General features: G+C 35.3%; 1 protein-coding gene across 2 annotated transcripts in view; it reads left to right on the top strand.

The window, feature by feature from the left end:
• Positions 1–3,550: 3,550 nt before the first annotated feature.
• Positions 3,551–14,989, top strand: part of LOC129264303 (5'-AMP-activated protein kinase subunit beta-2-like) — a 29,649-nt gene continuing 18,210 nt past the window's right edge. Inside the window, exons 1-3 of one of the 2 annotated variants that reach the window (XM_064102939.1) lie at positions 3,551–3,964; positions 8,805–8,886; positions 11,361–11,496. The gene's annotated coding sequence lies outside the window, so the exon portion shown is untranslated. The remainder of the gene's footprint in view (positions 3,965–8,804; positions 8,887–11,360; positions 11,497–14,989) is intronic. The other variant, XM_064102937.1, reaches the window with a different exon arrangement.

Raw genomic sequence — 14,989 nt, 5'->3', positions numbered from 1 at the left:
AAATGATGGTTAATTGGGTATGTTCCTATATTGATAATACGAGCGCGAAGCGCGCGCAGAAATATTTTGATGTTCTGATCTATAATTGAGGAATTTAAGCATGTTTTAAATAAAGAACAAGCTGCGAATCGCGTGTTTTAGAGTTAAATTTAGAATCTGGGCATTCTAAATACATCTTTTTAATAATGAAAACAAATAATGAGTGCGCGAAGCGCGAGCTGAAAATATTTAATATTCCGATCTGAAATGGGGTCAATTTGAGCACTAATTCAATCACTGTGTAGGAAAATTGTGAAGTGGATTTCGAGGCAAAGCGTGGGTTGGTATTTTTATGAGATCTTATTATTATTATCATTTTGACCTAGGACCGGGTTATTCTAAGGACATAATATGAAAAATGATGACTATCTTCCAATTCCTCTTCCTAAGTGCGGGATAATGCTTGTCGATATTCCCTTCTGAAGAGGGGACAATTTTATTATTACAAATTCATGAAAATACTATAATCTTATTATTGATGTAATAAAGCTCGATGTCCAAGCTGAAATCTGTTTTGTATATTGACTTCAGAACTTGATATTTTAAGCTCCATATCAGCCTTTTTTATCGAGCAAGATGATATATCTAATCGAATATGCAATGCGAGCTCGAAGTCTTCCCCTTACATTATTTCATTCATTCGTCTTCCTCCTCTTTTTTTTCTCTTCTTTTTCCCCTCTCTTTTCCCTTAATTTTTTTTCCCCTTTTTTTTCGGCCCCCCCCCCCCTCCTGGATCCGCCTATGGCATACTGGCCGGGATGTGCATACCACTATTTGTGAAAATAAGAGAAAAGAAAAAATGTTCTAAATTTCCTTCCTCATATCCGATTTTCTGGATTCAATTCCTTCATGATTAGGGAAACAGATTCTTCATTGTTTGGCCCGGGGCTCGTTTGTAAAGCTTACAACTGCTGTAAAGTTGCCATTATTTTAAACTACCGTGGAAAACTTGATTGGTTAATGTTTATGAGCACTGTTACGAAATGATACTAGTAGTTGCCATATAAATGCCAAAGTTGCAATAGTCGTAGTATCTCTTTTATACAGAGCCTTTAAAGTGCCATCGACTTGACGACTTGGCGAGATACTTTATCTTGCCATGTCGACATAATAACCTTATTATGTCGACATGTCGAGATACGTTATCGTTGTTTGTTGTTTGTTGGAAATTAATGGCGACCAGTCATATTTGACTATTACCGCCAACTCATTAGGCCAACTATTATTTTCTTTCTTTTCTTCGACGTTTCCTTTAAAATCGTTCCTCTCCTTTCTTTGTTTTTTTCTTCTAATTATTATTATTGGCAAAAAGAAGCTGCTGAAATTATTATTATTATAATTATAAAGACTATCGTATCTTGCAGGTTACCGCATGATCCCGTCCCTTCTTACGACACCGTCCAGACATCGTCCTGTCTCTCCGGTGTAGACAGGGGGCTCCCTTTGGGATACTCTATAGTCTTGAAACTCGGAAAAGAAATATAGAAATAAACTGTTAAAGAGTCTTTTCCCGTGAAATTATCTCGCATATACCAATCAAATACATGTATGTCCGTTTTGTTTTGTAAAGAAAAAAAAAATTTGATATGGGGAGGTTCGGATGATTCGAAATTTATGGGGGCATCCAAAATGAGGGCTTTAATAAATGAAATGGTGCATTGTTAAATCAAGGTTGTAAGTTAGATGGACATGGAGATGGTGTTAGTAAACAAGATATATATATATATATACACACATGCATATACACATTTTTTTCCCTTTCTTCCATTTCTTCATCTTTATTCTTTTTCCATTCATTTCTTCTCCTCTTCCTTCCATTCTTCTTTTTTTTCTCCTTCCTTTCATTTTCTCTTACTTTCTTTTGTCTGCCAAGTCGACTTATTAAAAGTTATATACCGACATGGCGAGATCTCGCCAAGTCGACTTACAAAAAGTTATATGTCGACATGGCGAGATGCGTTATCTCGCCAAGTCGACTTATAAAAATTTATGTGTCGATATGGCGAGATATGTTATCTTGCCAAGTTGACTTATAGAACATTATATGTCAACATGGCGAGATATGAAGTGTCTAAGGCCCGGCGAGAGTCCAAATATCTCGCCAAGTTGACATATAACTTTTTATAAGTCGACTTGGCTAGATCAAATATCTCGCCATGTTGACATATAAATTTTCATAAGTCAACTTGGCAAGATAAGTTATCTCGCCATGTCGACATATAACCTTTTATAAGTCGACTTGGCGACATAATGTATCTCGCCATGTCGACACATAACTTTTTATAAGTCGATTTGGTAAGATAACGTATCTCGCCATGTCGACATAATAAGGTTATTATGTCGACATGGCAAGATATAGTATCTCGCCAAGTCGTCAAGTCGATGGCACTTTAAAGGCTCCGTACTTTTAAACGGCCCACATATCTTCCAAGAATATTTAGGCTATACACATGGTACGGAGAGGGTGTGTCCGTGCATGGGCGTGGCACAATTCGCATGTCGGCATGATGACGTAATCGTAACTTACTTCGAGTCCCCGGGTACGTCTGATGTGGTAGCTCCACTAGCGTACCTACGGGGGGGGGGGGCAGAGGGGGCACTCTGCCCCCCCCCCTGACGAGCCACAACCCATACAAAAGAAATATACCTGCCCCCCCTGACGAGCTTAAAAGACCTTTCTTGCCCCCCCTGACGAACTTGAAGACCTTTAATGCCCCCCCTGAAGAGAGCCTGAAGACCTTTTTTTTTTTTTTTTTTTTTTGCTTGTCAAATTATTTTATGGTACGAGAACCTAAATTTTTTTATTGAAGACCTTTTTTTTTTTTTTTTTTTGCTTGTCAAATTTTTTGGCGGCCGATTTTCCCCCCCTGTGGAAAATCCTAGGTACGCCACTGGGTAGCTCCATGGTTTTAGCTTAGGTCTTTGAACTAACTCAGGACGGATCGAGCTCGGGATCGACAATACAAAAATATATATATATTTTTTCAAGTTTATTTGGATTAGTTGTCCCTTCAAAACAGCGTAGGTTATAGTGAAAATATCGACCACCCCCGTCAATCCATCTCTTCCCCGCTTCCACAAGTGATAGCGACAGCGACAGCGCCTACAAATTTCCCCCGCCTGAATTAGCCCACGTGCCCGAACGTATCGAATACTGTAACGCGGAAGATACGATCCCACGCAGCGGCCCCTCCCCAATTTTTGTTTGTAAATAAAGCGGCTTTGTGTATGAATAATTCTTGTCCAGGGGTACTTTGACCTATCTGGTATATAGGTCAGTAAATGGATTCTATCATTCGCTCAAAGGGTAAAATTAATAGGGATATTCGAGGAATTCTCTTAAATATTCCTAATAGATCGTATAATTTCGATTAAAATAATCAACCACTATATATCAAATATACAATATTTATCAATTCGTATAGGCTAGTGTATAATTCATCAGATAAAAATAACGTGGGATCTTACACTCCTGGAACAAGTAAAAGAACCCATACGTTCCGCCATTTTTGTTGTCATCGGGTCACGAGCAAATAGCTAGCGCATGCTACGTGCAATATGGGCAAATTGCACTAGGCTTTGGAATGCGACTAAGTTTTATTTCTGATCTGTGAGGACCACGTTTCTTCGTTTGTTTATTACCAACTATGGCGCCGTAGAATGAAATTTGACTTTGCAGTCATCCAGCTATAGTTTAGTATTTTAGAGGAATTCAGGTATTATTCTATAGATCTAACGTTAAGGTAGAGTTATTTGAAACATTCTGCCACGAGTCGAGACTTGTCTGAGGCTGAGCTGAGTGAGTGACTCTGACTGTGAGCCTAACTTATGTGTTGTTTTCGAAGATTTGGAAATCGACATTGATAAGTAAAAGCTCCAGATTACACTTCACAGGTACATCTATAGATCACAAAATTTGACAAAGGTGAGTCATAAGGTGTTTATTGTTAAAAATAAGAATGAAAATGGATCGATGTCTCTAAGACTAAGTCTAACATTAACAAGTAACATTGACCATTGTCAACGCGAAAGTTGAACATGATAAACTGATGAACTAACTTTTAACTGGAGCAAAGGCAAAAATTAAATAAAAACCATGCATGAAACAGAGTCAGAGAATTGGGCTGGTAAATACCAATAGAGATAATCATGATTATCTCTGTTATTGTTTATTACTGTGATTTAGATTGGACCAAACATTTATTTAGACTAGAAAATTAGTAACAGTATTGTCATATTGACTAGATCTAGTATCGTGTCCCTGTTGATTCTCGAATCTACTTGTCTGTCTGTCTTCCTTTTGATGATGTCTGAATGATAATCCCTCTCTTTGTTTCAGGCCTATTCTCTCTCCTGAAAGGTATTTTTTTTTTTTTTATAATAATAATTGTCTTGTTTGTCATGATAAAACATCAGTAGGGCCTACCAATGGCAATAATCATGAGTCATCAAGTATTGTATGGTCAGTTCCCCCATGTCTGCGCGGTCTCCCAAGTCTGCGCACCCGCGTATCTGCGCGATTCTAGTAAAAGAAGATACGCAACGAGCACGAACTTTACACATGCAATACATAGACAGGTATTTATAAAAAAATCCGACTCAAAATGGTGAAAAAAGAATGAATTCAGGGCATTTCATGTGACGGCCTCAAAATACAGCCTTTCTCATCAAAATCCCCGAATCGTGTGCAAAGTGAATGAGTGCGCAGACATGGGGTACCATTTTTTTTTTCAATCTGAAAATGACTGCCCGAGGTTTTTTCAAGAAAATCCTATATTTTCTTTCATTTTTTAATGAGAAATTTGGTATACTTACTCTCAATAATATAAGGAACATTATTATCCAAAAGATTTTGTGAAATAAGAAGAAATTCATGTTAAATCTTAACTCAAATTGTTAGGTGCGCAGACTTAGGGCCCACCATCATAATTGTATTGTCATCATCAAGTATCATTAATTATTGGTATCTTCATCATTATTTTCAATCTTCAACCAGCAATCTTCAAAGTTCAATCATCACTCATCAATCACCGTTATCATCCATCAATCATCAACATCAATCATCATCATCATTAGTCATCAATCATCTTCAAACATTACCAATTATGTATCAATCATCATCTTCATCATCATCATCTTCAACAATCATCATGTATCATCATTAATCAACAACTGGTAACACTCTCAAAATAACTTTTTCCAGTCTCCTTTGCTTTCTTGTTCCAATAAAAAATGCTCTCCTACCTGTATCAACATAAATTAATTTAAACTGAAGAAGGGTGAACATATAATAACTAAGATTAGAACAAGATGAAGTCCAGGGGCCCCGTCTTACAAAGAGTAACGATTGATCCACGATTGATCCAATCAATCGTAACTCTATGGAAATCCATCAATGTCACAATTTTTTTCTACAGGAAATTTGCAAATTGTCCTTTGTAAACAAAGGAAAACACGCCAAATTGTCAAGAAATCGATGACTGTATGGATATACATTCATATCTAGAATTCTGTTTTGAACAAACATGCATTTCTCATGTTGACTTTGTGGCTTTCCATAGTTGCATGTGATCTGATCGATCGTAACTCTATGGAAATCCATTTGTGTCATAATTTTTTTTTTTTTTTAATTTTCATTATTTCAATTTTTTATATAGGCCAATTGGAAATTTGCAAAATGTCCTTTGTAAACAAAGGAGAGAACACCAAATTGTCAAGAAATCAATGAATTTATGGATATACATTTATATCTATAAATTTTTTTGAACAAACAAGCATTTTATAGGTTGACTTTGCTGGCTTTCCATAGTTGCGATTAATCGGATCAATCGTAAATCTTTGTAAGACGGGGCCTGGTCAACGCTGACTTGTCTTTTTCAATAATATCACTTGGGACAATGCACCCACATTTAATATTTTATCAATTAACCAATCAGATATAAGGAAATGGTATTTTGACTATGGTCCACAAAATTAACAAACCCTATTCATAAATAAGAAACAATTGAAGGACAAATCCACCCAAACAAAAGTTTCTTTGAATAAAAAGAGAAAAATCCAACAAGCATTACACTGAAAATTTCATCAAAACTGGATGTAAAACGAAAAAGTTATGACATTTTCGCTTAATTTCACAAACAGTACATGCACATCCTGTTCGATATACAAATGAGGAGACTGATGGCGTCACCCACTCACTATTTCTTTGGTATTTTTTATATGTAATATGAAATATTTTAGTTTTCTCATTATCAAGTGAAACAATGATTACGGTACATGTAATTCCTCCCTGAACATGTGGAATTAACATTGTTTAATACTTTATGGTTCAGTCAAGTTGGTCCTTATTGTCAAATCTGTAAAAGATGAAATTTTGTATGATTCAAACATTATAAACAAAATGAATAGTGAGGGACATCATCAATTGTCTCATTTGCATGCCACTGAGTTGTGCATATCACTGTTTTGTGAAAAATAAGCGAAACTTTAAAATGTCATAACTTTCATATTTCGTATCCGATTTTGATGAAATTTTCAGCGTTATGCTAGTTTGATTTTTCTCTATTTATTCAAAGCAACATTTTTTTCTGGGGTGGGTTTGACCTTTAAACTTGGGGTGCGTTTATCCGCCACTTTTTTACGCTAGAATCATGATCTGAATCATGATTCAAATCATGATTCTGCAGAATCACGATTGCGTTTAGTCGAAATTGAATATAATCATGATTAGAATCACAAACATGAAACACGAAAAAAAGGGCGTTTGGAAAGACGTTTCTGCAGAATCACGTACGAAAATGTTCGACTAAACGATATCGTGATTACAATCATGATTCTATGACCTCACTGTTGTGTCGGGCTACTTTCGGTTCGACTCTTGCCAAGCTCAAGGCGCTCTATATGCTCATTGTATGTACATGATTATGTACTACGCATGCATTTCTTGTCACGTTCAAGTTCTGTGTTGGTCATCCCATCGTCCACTACTTTTCATTTTTTGGTCATGTCTTCAACTTCAAGTTCTAGTAAATGAATTAACTGGACAGACAATGATCTCAGTTGTTGTTGAGTATACAGTATCAATATTAAATTGGATCTACGCTGAAATTCACTTCCGAACACCATTTTGGATAAACTAACAAGATGAATAGAAGCATATGGACCCTATATGATAGAAGTAAACAAAATGAGGTATAGACTGAATTCTGGAAGCAAAAGATTTTTCGAGAGCCGAAACACGTGCGAAAAACTTCCTCTGTCAAACTGCGCACTAGTGATGCGCACTGGATTGGCCCGAATCTGAGGAGAAACAGCATTGGAATGAAGGTCGTCTAAACGCTGATTCTGTGATATTGTGATTCATGTTTGTGTTTTGAATCATGATTCAAATCATGATTCAAATCATGATTCTGGCTTGAGGTCGCATAAACGCAGCCCAAGCCTACAGAAGGCTATCATGAGTTGAATCAGAGAATTAAACGATGAGACCATGTGGAGGGCAAATGGGATGGGAAAAAATAAGAAGCATGACAAAGGGGAAATGTAACGGAAATGAATGAGTGAATGGAATGGAATGAACCTGGGGCCGGTCTTACAAAGAGTTGTGATTGATCTGATCAATTGTAACTATGGAAAGCCAGCAAAGTCAACATATAAAATGCATGTTTGTTCAAAAAAAATTCTAGTTATGAATGTATATCCATAAATTCATTGATTTCTTGACAATTTGGTGTGTTCTCCTTTGATTAAAAAAGGCATTTTGCAAATTTAGTGTAGAAAAAATTGTGACCCTGATGGATTTCCATAGAGTTACGATTGATTGGATCAATCGTAACTCTTTGTAAGACGGGGCCCTGGTGTCATGATTGATGTTGCTATGCCAGAGATGTATGGGGATTGTTGAGATGGAATGAAGTATGAGATCAAGACAATGGATGTGTAGATTGTGGAAGTATACATGTAAAAGGGAAACAAATGTGAAGCAAGTATTAAATACTAGTACCTGTCCCGCAAATTTCACTGTTACAAATAATATATTATTGTTTAGTAGTATTTCTAATATGTCAATATTATCATCGTCACTATTTAAACCAAACTTGTAATTATGTAGGGTCTATAAGACATATAATCCATCGAGCGCACGGTACCAGGTTTTTTTTAATCCAATTTTGTTTAGTACTAAGAGGTACAATTTACTGAATACTTACAAAAAGTGAAAATCTCAGCCTATCTTTGAAATTATTCTGAAATAACAGTATATTCATTTAACAGCCATTATGAAATCCTCTCCTAAGTCCCGTAACACAAATGTTAATGTTAGCAATTGATCGTACGCTTGATTTTCATGATTGATTGTACATTGTGCCCAATGCAGTCAATCATAAATAATTTCTTCTCCAGTTATTGCTAAGCTTTGTGTTACGGGCCCCTTGTGAGAGCATAATGCCAAAATATCTGCAGAGTTTATTGTGCTACAGCAGAGTATAAAGAAAGTTGCAAACCATGACTTAGTATGGTATATTGCTGGATTTTTTCGAAGCAATCAAGGTTTTAACCAAAAATACTCCTTTACATGTATGTGCTGGCATTACATGCTACACCAATAATGTTCCCAATTATCTAGTGTAGTGTTGAGAATAAGTGTTTCATATTCATATTTCTTTATATATTTTCTTTGTATTCATGTTTGATTTATTTATGACTCACTGAGTATTTATGTTTTATTTATGATTGATATGTCTTATTTATGATTGATTTGTTTCCAGATATTCTGGATCTTAATCCAAGCATCGGATTGATGTAAAGCTGAGCCTTTGATCGGCAGTTCCTGACAGAAAGAATCTCAAGGTTTGTTTGAAAAAAAATATATTATTAGCAAGCAGTGTATCATTTTTGTTTTTTTAGTATATCATTTGAAAGCTCAAGTCTAGTTTGTGTTGGACCTTAAAAAATAATTTGTACAAAAATTTGTTGCTAAGACAGATCCTAGACTAAAAAGGTTTTTTTTGTCATCAAGATGAAAAATTAACAAGAATCAAATTAGAGATCTTACATGTACATGTACATGTACATGTAAGTGTTTTCAAACTGATTCTATTACCAGAATACTCATCATTTTATAAGAACTTGTTCAGATCTATAAGCATCTAATATTTCTTTCATGATTGAGTGTCATATTATCTGAAAATTAATTTGCGCATTCATAAAACCCAAACCGACCATTTTAAGGGAAAGTTCTCGATATTGGAAAAGTCCTTTTGAAAGTGCTCATAATTTTGGAACATTACTACATACATGTAGGTATTTTTTTGTGAATATTAAATGTAATTTACAGTCACACTGGTAAAAATACTGGTATTTGGTTATCGGGGTAGATCTGGGCAAATTTCCCAATCAGAGAATTCCAGAAATACTCAGTATGTGAGTGTATATGGAAGCACCCAATATGAAAAAAAGTGCCTTAGCTCTTGATGTACTTGTCGTAATTGTACATGTGTGAAGTTCTTGAGAGTCAGTTTGTTTGCAAATTGCAAAGATTGAATAGGACGACTTGGGGATTACGCAGCATGATGTTGGGAATATGACTTTCAAAGCTTGGGTCAGAACTGACCGATGGGGTCTTCTGTTGCACTCACTTCAAACAGAGTTTTTCTGGAATTCACGGTTGACATGTGTTCAGAACTTGCACACATTTCTTTCTACTCAAGTCTCAAGGCAGATAATCTGACAGTGTGTTTGATCACTTTCAGATTCAGTATTTTCCCCCCATTTGCTTGAAAAGTATTTTTTTGAGATGATGAAATTGAGACTTATTTTCCACCCACCCCCACACCTCTCCCGGTGCTAACCTCCCTTTTTCTATAAAATTTGATAAAATGATGCATGTATGTATTCAGTCATCTTCACATGGCAGAGCCAAACTTAAATTGAATGTAAAAAAAAATCAATGGATGATCATTGGAGCAGGCCAAAAACCAAACAACTATCAACTACTTTTATAAGGACAGCTTGATACAAATAAACAAATAAATAAATAATAATAATAAATCGGTCAAGTTGTAATTGTAGCTGACTGTAGTAATGCAGTTTGAACTTGAAATTCAATTCATTTGGTCTATTGATCACCCTCATTTAGCAATACCATTTGATAGGAATCTCATCTAAACGATGCAGACATCCCCAGCAATCATCTTAAGATTTTCTGTACATGAACTGATGAACATGCAGGAAATGTAACACCTTGTTTTAATATTCGTAATATGGAAGTGGAAGTAAACAAGGAAGTTAGATTGTATTGTATGATCCTTTGAGATACAGATTCTGATTTCTGAACATGTAATAAATATGAATGCTACTTTTGCTAGTATGATTTTAGCCACCCTTTAGTAAGTTTAGTTCAAGATTTGTTTACATTTTGGGAAGTTATGTTTCTTCCAAATGCAAATCATGATGAGACGGGTTTAGCCTGTTAAATGAAGTCTGTAATTTGCAGAGGTTTTGTACAGGGACATTGGGTTCCAATAGGCAATGGGTTTGATTTTTACAATTTTTCCGTGAAAACGGAGCTTGCCTTTAAAAGCTAATAGGCATGCATGATATTGCAACAATTCAAATTTGATTAAAACTGTTGCGGTTCATTAATTCACAAGCAGCTACATGTAATAAACTAGATCCCAAAAAATGAATACACTACATTTACAATGTATTCCTCAATTCTAATAGGCAAATAAACCATTGTACATATTAGTCGAATTCATGAACTAAACATGGCATACATGTATTAAAAGCTCTAAACACAAGCAACAGAATTATCACATACAGTATGTGCATTTGGAGAAGATATATCTGAGCTCCTCGATTGTATGGCCATGGGTATTACTTGTTATGAACAAAATTAACTTGTTTCTGGCACGATAATTACACATGTACATTCAAACACCGGCAGGTTATATTATTGGATTTTTTATAAGAATTCAATGTTCCATTTTAATATTGCAAATAAATGATTTTTGTGATCTGATTGCTACATGTACATTTATTGCAATCAGATTTTATCGTCTTTTTGAGAAAATTACTAACTAATAGTATAAATTTATTTACTTTCATGATGGATTTTTTTTTGGTGGTGATTTCCTTGAGTACAACTGCATATATTGGGGTCACAATGTCAAAGGTCTCACAGGTCAATAATTGATTTTGTTAAAACTTTGATGATGGGCACATTATTATATTCTTGATCTGGCTTTAAGGTTAAGAATCCCTCAATGTTTTTAAATGTTAATTTTAAATATATCTTTTCTCTCTTAACTTATCCACCGTAGCTGACAGTCACCACGACGGCGCATTGTAGCACAACGCTTTACCAGAAGTGGCCACCGGTCACTGTACCTACCTGTGAGTGGAAGACGGGAGGTGCTTCACCGAGAGCAACTCACTCCTGTAGCCTCATACCTACAGGTAAGTAGGCTTCACAATACATGTACAGGTACAGTAGGTGTTTCATAAATTTCTTTGTAACTTACGAACGACCGGTAATTATTTCTTGTGCGCTAAATATATGATTTACCACAAGAAAGGATCACCAGTCATCGTGAAGTTGCTCGTAACTTACAAATGGCTTTATTAAACACTCACCGGGGGGGGGGGGGGGGGTGTTTAACAAAGATTTAAGTATGACTTAGAGTCGCACTTAAATGTCTAGTTGCGTGCAGTATGAAAGGCATCGCAGCATTGGTCAGATCATGCCAAGAGAGGATGCGCACTACTGCGTATTGATCAATAAGATTGCGTGTTGCATATCATTTATGCGTCGGCATTTAATTGCGATTCTAAGTTATAATTCAATCTTTGTGAAACACCCCCGGTTTTGAGTTTCTTAAAGCTGTCTGTAAAGTTACGCATTGTCTTAATCACGACTGGAACATGTTCTTAGATACTAAGCTACATAGAAATATATCATGTATCACAAGAAAGGGTTACCAGTCATGCATAAAGCCATTCATAACTTAAAAACTTTTTTCTTAAACACCCACCAGGTCAGGTAACTTTGTAAGTAAATCTTCCATATCAAGTAAAATATTTCAGCTATAAAGTTGAAGCAAATTTTAGACCAGATTATTAAAAAAAAATTGTGTCTTTTCTATGTCAGACAGATATTCTATAGTCCCAATGACTAAGGTAGAGTTCAGTTAATTAATTCAGTTCAGTTTATTTACCACTTTTGCAAGACAATGGAAAACATTGTCAAATTATGGTTGTACACTAATGGTTAAATATAGGAAACAAAAAGTGAGAAATAGAATACTATACTATACTTCTAAGTGGAAGGACCTTAAAAAAAAAAGCAAAGCTTGTACACATAGGCTAGTCTGCAGACACAGACCCCTAGTTTCCGCAATTTGCATAGTGCATAATGCAAAGTCTGAATTAGTGAGACTAGATTCACTATGACACAGACAGAGCCTTTGGCGTCTACATGTATGTGTAGTCTGTACTCTAGACCTTTTATTGATTAAAGTGTCAAATATGAGTATGTGCTTGCAGACGACACATACATGTAGGCCCTGAATATACATCAAAGAAGAAATATCGGAATGAAATAATGTGAATGAGGCGAAAGGGCGGAGTGAGCGATCAGGAGAGAGAGAGATAGAGAAAGCAACATTTTGAGAGAGAAAGGTGAAAGAAGAATTGGAGATGGTGAAGGGAGAGATAGAAAAAGAAACAGAAACTAAAGTTGATTCATAAGTAAAGTGCCGATTGGTCTACACCCACTTTGTTTACTTGTCATTTTGATCTCATCTCACATTGTTTTGCAGTTCTGTTCGTCTACTAACCATTTAGACTCATCGCCATTTAGCCTATTTACCCCTTTGTCTAATTTCCAGTTAGTCCAGTAAGGCTATCATCTTATTTGACAAACTGAAGAATAATAATTTGACGACATGGAAATAAATGAGCTATGATATCATACCTACATGTAGATCATAATATTACTGAAAATCAACTTTGATAATCCATAATATAACCAGCCATCATTTTATATTGCATCATTCCTGTTTGTCACTCCATATTTTACACAACTGCCAAGTATCATTCTATATCATGTCTGAAAAATGGCGATAAATATTTAACATGGTTCAAGTGGTACAAATGTCTTTGAGTATCTTCCTGACACATAATTATGTGTTAACAACTTAACTTCAATTAAATGTATTTTTTTTTCAGTAAAAAAAGAGTGCAGCACCCTCAGGCTCAGATCAGATACAAATATTCATTTATGATGTATATTATTGACTCTTTCATATTCTATTGTCCTTGTAGTCAAGTAGGTCTTTAGAGCAATTATTGCTTGCAACGACTTTGTTTTCATTCATTTTAGCAATAAATGCTATCCTGCCGAGTTGTATTCCATTCAGAATTTCATTTGCTAACAATATAATGTAACATAGTGTTTTTATGTTCTCCCCAATGTATATTTTGTTAATGCAAGTAGTCAATGCACTATAATGGGTTAGATATGCATACTGTAGGTTGAGTACAATACATGGAAAATGTATTTTACAAGTCATGTACATGAAATAAAATGAATCATTCATTACCCCCCCCCCCAAAAAAAAAAAGAACTGCATAACAGATCAAGAATATTTACTATGGGAAAAATTAATGGAGATATTCATTCTCATGGTGTCCTTATCAAACTACTATGTAGGTTTCTTTTGTTTTGAAGTACTTGTGAAAGCTGTGAGGTAGAATACAATGTAATGCAATCATATGTATGTATGCACACTGGATTCCACTTATTGTAGTCATTGAATACTGGATCAATTGAAAATCGTATCACTCTATAAAGCCCATACATGTAGAAAATAATATTTAGTGAATAATATAATACACACTGACTATAGTAGGCTCTAAGTCATTTTTTTTTTCAAAGGACTTACTGTACATGTACACTGTAGCCTACATGTACATGTAGAAAAAATTGTATTTAAATTGAACTTGTGTACCTTAGCCTGTAAACAAATAGACTTACACCCACAGATGAACTTAGTTCAGTCATCTTTCTTACAGTGTTACTAAGTGTTATTTTTACAGGGCTCAAATTAAGAATTTAAAGGGGTAAAAAGGGCACTTAAAAGGAACACGTCCAACCTAACAACAAAATGTATCTACATGTAACAAGCATACATGTACATGTAAGCACAAAATCAGATGTAAAAATTTATAAGAAAGTTTGGTATTGTAAAGTTTTGCCTAATTTCACAAAACAGCTATCTGGGTTGGTATGCAAATGAGGAGACTGATGACATCACACACTGACTACTTGTATTTCTTTTGTATTTTTCTGGGGTGGACTTGACCTTTAAAGGACAAGTCCACAGCAAAAAGTTGATTTGAATAAAAAGAGAAAAATCCAACAAGCATAACTACAGTAGGGCTGAGACTAAAGCCCGGGTACCTGGGTCCTGCCCAAAACCTTGGGTACCCGGGTAGAAAAATCAATACTCGATACCCGAAATTGCTTACCAATATAACTTAAATGTACATGTATGTATATGATTTGTATTGCATAGTGTACGATATGATTATAACTCATCACAAAAGTACAGAAGTCTCATTTTGAATCTCACCAATTACCCATGGAATATCTATAAATCAACAAGTTTCTCAAGTTATGACTGAGATCGTTCAATCGTCGCCATGTTTCTTTTGCAGCTTGAGCATACAAAGCACCAGCCAATCACATTCATGATACCATTTTCAGTTCATCATTAACCGAAAAATGGTAACATGATCATGATTGGCTGGCGCATTCGACGCTCCGAAACACGGAAATCAATTGACTTTGTGCACGTACATGTAGCTATAGATTCTACAAACTCACGAACACGATGCAATACGACGCTACTTCGTAAGATTTTGACGGAAAAGCAAGAAGTAATCAAAA

This window comes from Lytechinus pictus, chromosome 7, assembly GCF_037042905.1.
Source record: "Lytechinus pictus isolate F3 Inbred chromosome 7, Lp3.0, whole genome shotgun sequence".
Taxonomy (NCBI): domain Eukaryota; kingdom Metazoa; phylum Echinodermata; class Echinoidea; order Temnopleuroida; family Toxopneustidae; genus Lytechinus; species Lytechinus pictus.
The sequence above is the reverse complement of the archived record's forward strand: the minus strand, read 5'-3'. Positions and strand labels throughout refer to the sequence as shown.